At 47.6% G+C, this 5,545-nt stretch overlaps 1 protein-coding gene across 1 annotated transcript in view; it reads left to right on the forward strand.

The window, feature by feature from the left end:
- The first annotated feature begins 1,548 nt into the window (after positions 1–1,548).
- The window catches only part of HMX2 (H6 family homeobox 2), a 9,670-nt gene continuing 5,673 nt past the window's right edge, over positions 1,549–5,545 (forward strand). The window contains exons 1-2 of the mRNA XM_006025129.2: positions 1,549–1,583; positions 1,888–2,075. The gene's annotated coding sequence lies outside the window, so the exon portion shown is untranslated. The remainder of the gene's footprint in view (positions 1,584–1,887; positions 2,076–5,545) is intronic.

Below are 5,545 nucleotides of genomic sequence, written 5' to 3' on the forward strand. Positions count from 1 at the left end.
CCCCGCCTGGCCGCGGGGCGGACCCCCGGGCGGCTGCAGCCACAGCAGCTTTGCTGGAGCCAGGGGCCGCTCGGGACGGGCTCTGCCTGTGATCGCCCCGATGCCGGCAGGTCTGCAGCGCTTCAGCAGCCGCTTTGTGCCCGGATGGCAGAAGGTCCTGCCTGGCCTTCCCTCCTCAACAACTGCCCTAAAAGTTCCCCTTCGAGGATTCAGGTTCCTCCCCTGCTCTCGGCTGGCAGCTGGCTATTATTATGACCCCCCTCCCTCCCCGGCTTTTACCGATAGGATCGTTCTCAGTTTATAGAAAATTGCCCCGAATCAATGTGTATGTACAGGCAGGATTTCGCAAAACTACCGCTGCGAGGAGATAGTCCTTTATTTTCTTTCCGTTTGGGCTAAAACCCCCTGGCGCGGGTCCTGGCTGGAAAATAAACAGAAATTCGGAGTCAAAATATGTTGTGCCCTGTGTAGGCTACAAACAGAGTGATGCCTTTTGCTGTTTGCAATACTAACTTCGGGACAAGTCTCTGGCAGCCCATTAAAAATAATGTTGTAATAGCAAATATGGCCTTGGACGGTACAGCGCGGTGGCACGATGTTATCAAACGCCAAGAAAATACTTCTTTATTTGTGGTCAGTGCCTAGAAAACGGTTCTTGACTGACTCGGGCTTTCCCGAGTCGAGAAACGACCAGTTTGTTACAAGCACAGCTCGTCCCCTGCCTCCTCCTGGGCCACCTGCTGCCTGTATCCCCCCGCGGGGCAGCAGCATCCCTGCCGCCAGCGCAGAGGGGCAGGGACTGAGCGTGGAAAATCCTCCGCAGTAAATCGCAGGAGGCCTCGGGGCAGGTATTTCTCCCCGCCAGGGCTTCACCCCTTGGGGGCTCACCAGGTCCCGATGCAAACAAAGAGCGCTTTTCTTTAGGTAACAGTCTCCAGACTCGTGGCACCATCAATGGACGCACACGGTTCCCAGAAAAAGTCTGGGAGATCTCCTTAGATCCCGAAATTAGTTTTTAAGCCCTAAAGTCTTCATTTCCTGTGCCCCTCCCTGCTCTGTGCTCCAAAGAGACCAGCTGAGACCCAGCCATAGGGCCGGAGGCAGGTCCCAGGCCGGGGCAGGCTGACCACACTCTTCCCCTTCAAACTACTCCATCGCCATGAGATGCCAGCAGCGCACCTTGCTGGCGAGCAGCTTGCCCTGTCATCGGAGCCCCTCAGCAGATGCCAAGAGGCATTTCTGCTCTGACCCCTCTTTGCTAGTTGGACTTTTTTACACGACAGTCGTTTTAAACTAACTTTTACGCACCCACGGCCATTTACCCCAAGGTCGCTATGACCTGAAAGGGACCAAAATGTTTCCTTAAAATAGCATTTCCCGATGGGGCCGAGTGGCTGACAAGCCCTCAGTGAAACCCGCAGCTGATCTGCTTTGCAGTTGATGAAAGCAGTGAAACCCTCAGCTGATCCGCTTTGCAGATGATAAAGGCGAGCAACAAGGTTTCCGAAGCAGGGCCACGTTTCTTAGAGGAAGCACCTTGTTTGGCAAGGGGAGAAAGTTTCTGAGAAGCACAATCAAGGAAGGTACTTCAAAAGATTTAAAGCAATCACTTGGCGTTCTGGAAAATCATCTCTGGCCGCTGGTCAGAAGCAGGGCTGTTTGGCCTCATGGTTTATGCAATTCAGAGAAAGTTGCTTCATGTCTTAATCTGTAGCAACTCTAGTACCGCTTCTGTTGACTGCTTTAACCGCGCTGTGCAAAATCTGTGCCTTTGTTTGCCATTCAAGAAATGCACAGTTCTTCCTATCCTCTGTTTTGAGCTTGGCTGAACAGAACTAGCTGCAATGTTTGCACTCAAAACATACATGTGTTTCTTTTATTTGGTAGTAAATAGAAGCTGGCTGTGTATAGCAAACAGCAGAGAGTAAGATATAAACTTCCCGGCCACCAGATTTGGGGCTTCAGAAGCGTTTTGCCTCTGGAGGGTTGAAGTTGAGATTAGACCCAGTGGAGGCAGCGATTGATCAGTGCCCACCGCCCAGCCGCCGTGGACTCCTAGTGAAGAAGTTTGGGAGGTTGGTAGTTTTTTTACCCTGCACCCTGTGGTTTGAAATGATCTAATGCATGGGAGTTGGAAGTGTTGCTTTCTGCTTGAAGCACGCATGCCATGAAGGGGATACAGTGAACGTGCCCAGGTCAGAGAGCTGAAGTAGATGCGAGGGGAAGAGGAGTGCAAACAAATGCATCTGTTCTCGGTTCAGAGGAAACAATTCAGCTTTGAAAGAGTGGTGGGGATCCGTGTTTTTCAAATATGCTGCAAGTGTCCCTGTAATCATCACTTTACTCTATCGACTCGGTATAGTGTGCAAACGGAATGAGAAGACCATTAAGAGCATTAACAGATTGGTACAGCATAATGCTTCAGTTCATATTGATCGTCAAACGTCTGTAAAATATTGTTTCAAATGAATCTATTGTTCATGTGCTCTTTAGTCAGCGCTGATGACCTTGATTTGTTCTCAAACAGCCGAATTATCCTTCCTCGGCTCCCATCTGATTAGCAACTTTGCGAGCCTTGCGTGGGGGCACAGGACAGACGGCAAAGGACAGGAGCCCCGTGTCCTGCCAAGAAATAGCCCTTAGTGATCGCTCAGATCTACCGAGTCGGCCGTAGCTTCTGCTAGAGCCCTTAGTTAATGTGCTCATTACAATTCCTGCATTTCTTCTATCAGCTCTGCCCTTGGCGAAGTTATAACCTAAATCCCCACATACCAGACCACGTCTCTCTAGTCCTGTTCTCCCTTTCAAACACCCACCCTAGTGCATCCCTTCACGGGATCTGTATAATGCCTAAAACCAATAGCGTTTTATGCAATGCATGGTTTAAAAGGCAATGTTACCAGTATAGCAATCAAACCTCTCTATCGTACTCACATAATCAGAGATCGGAGGAGTGTAAATAGGCGGGGAGGGGGATAAGAAAAAGGAAACTATATGTATTCTTATTTGTTTCTCTCTCCCTGTGTGTGTGTAAGAAATATATTGACTAGTTCAACAAAAGCATCCTCCACTCAACACTTACCCAGGGATATATTCCCAACCTTTAGTGAATAAATTCAATAGCTAAACATTATCTCGCAGTTCCTGACCACCGTCTTGTACACCTATGCCAGAAAATTACCCAGCTAAGAGTCTTAAATGTTTAAATAAATAACAAGTAGAAAGGGGAGGGGAAATAATGCGTCCAAACCTCAAGAAAACTCCCCCTGAGTTTTGCCCCAGTAGCTCTCCGAAAATGGCACTTCCCTGGCGCTACAACACTGCAGGCTGCAAGCGACAAAGTCTTGCGGGGGGGGGACTTCAACTTACACTTTCTGACTGCTCCTAGTCACTCATGCATATTTCAAAGTCCAAATCAACCAATCGCAAGTTTCCCTGCAGACCAACATCACTTCTTTTAGCGCGACTCTGATTTACACTTCCTCCTCTTTAATCTCCATAGCGCTCAAAAGCAGAACGGTTCTGTTTTAGCCAGTGCCCACGCGCGTGATGCCCATGCTGTGCCATCAGCCTGGCGATCGCGCTGACTCGGAAAGCGGCAGCTTGATAGGAATGAAAAAAATCCCACCAAAACAAAACCCTCTGCTTCTCTAAGGTTTGGTCACCTGCTTTGCTTCTCCTCAGCTCTAATATTTTAAATAAATATAAAGAATCTCTTGCTCTCCTAAGCTCTATTCGCTTTCATGATGGAGTGGAACCATCAGATTTTCATCAAAGTTCTATTAAGTGAAACATAGGTTGCAGGGCACCCTCTGATTGAAACAGTTTAAATTTTAATTGTGTTTTTAATTTGACATATAGTTGCAGAAAGGAATGACACTACAACGCCAAGGGGCGGTCGATTTTCTTAATTTCTCCCAGAGGAATTGATGAGTCTATCAGGCCACTAGATTGGAAACACATTAAAGCTCTCTGGTTAGGTTGTTAATTGGAACTTGATGGATAGGGGGCCTTGGATAGGCTATGCTGATCCAATCTTCATGACTTTCTGTTTTCCAATAAATTACACAATTCATTTTCCAGCCCCAGATTACATAAATTGTACACCTCTAGGGCTCTCTTTTTCAAATAGGGAACTCTTTTCCCCAAAAGCCTATTGCGAGATGTCATTTGCACCAAAAAACGAGCAGCAGAGGCTCTTGAATGAAAATCGAAACATAATCAACGTTTATACTTAGAAAATTTATTGAGATCATTTTCTCTGGTATTTCCTTATTTTAAAGTTTGGACGCGCCATATATCATAATCCACACGTGTAAAGGGGACTGTGTTTAATATTTATCGAAGCTTGATTCCAAGATCAAACTTGTTTATGACTTCATCTGTCATTTCAGAGGGAACCTTCTCCCAATATTACAGCCGCTCAACAACCCTATTTTCCAACTGCTGCAAAAGCAGTGGAGATCAATTTTTATTAGGCTCCCTTGAAAGCTTGCTCAGGGCCACTTTAATATTGAGCATTCTAATAATCTGGAGATCTAAACTTTAAGCGTTCCTTCTGTCTTGGAAAAGTGCATCTTACTGTAGCCATTTGATCATATACATGTAAGGATCTGAGCTGCCTTCCTAGAAACGCGAATATCTAAATACGCATAACCGGGGAAAAGGAGATTCTGTTTCACATATTTCCTTGCTACAATCGCTGGCTTCTGCCCTGCTAAATATTTGATCGCATGGTAATGAAAGTATAGCTGGGATGCTTCCACCACCTGAAAGAGAAGTACCAAAATAAAACCCACTCCCAGGGACGATCTACATGGGTAATATGGTGCACTCGGAATTACTCTCCCCCTCTTCCCCCTGCAAAAAATAAAATAAAATAAAGGTTGGCGTTGGTTATTAATTCCGGAAGTGAGAAGGAACCCCCCCCCCCCAAAAAAGAGCATTTTTAGCTTATCTTTCTCCTGACAGATGTGGTCATTTAACAAGTTTCGACTGAAATGGGTGTATAAAATCTGCCCATTTAGCTATGACAGGGCAGATTTCACGCCCTGTCTGCATCGGTTGTAAATTCTGCTCCAACTCTGCTCCAGCCAGGAGTCCCAATATATCACCATTTCACAGAGGACTCTGCCCTGCGCGAGCATATGCCTCGCTTAAACGTGGGCTTTGAAATAACAGCGCAGTGGGCTCCTCCGCCCCCGGGAAGAACAATGGGGCCGCCGCCTGGCCCGCCCTGTTCTCCCCGGCGGGGTTGCGATGCTGCCGGATGCTCTCGTCTCTGCTCGCCGTGGGGCTGGCTGGCTTTGGAGAAGGGACGGGGGAGCAGCTCTTCTCCCCTCTCTCTGCAAAGATCCGGGGGAACAACAGTCCCTTGCAAAATAAAAGCAATGGCCAACTGTGCCATTCACTGGGTCTGAATGAACGGGGGGCTTCAAGGGAAACAGCCCAGCAGGTTTTTACCTTTTTTTTTTTAAACTATGCCAGTGTGTGGGGTGAAAGCTGGGTGCTGGGGAAGGCAACATCTGCCCCCCCCCCCCCCCCC

The sequence above is a fragment of the Alligator sinensis genome, unplaced genomic scaffold, assembly GCF_000455745.1.
Source record: "Alligator sinensis unplaced genomic scaffold, ASM45574v1 scaffold28_1, whole genome shotgun sequence".
Lineage (NCBI taxonomy): Eukaryota > Metazoa > Chordata > Crocodylia > Alligatoridae > Alligator > Alligator sinensis.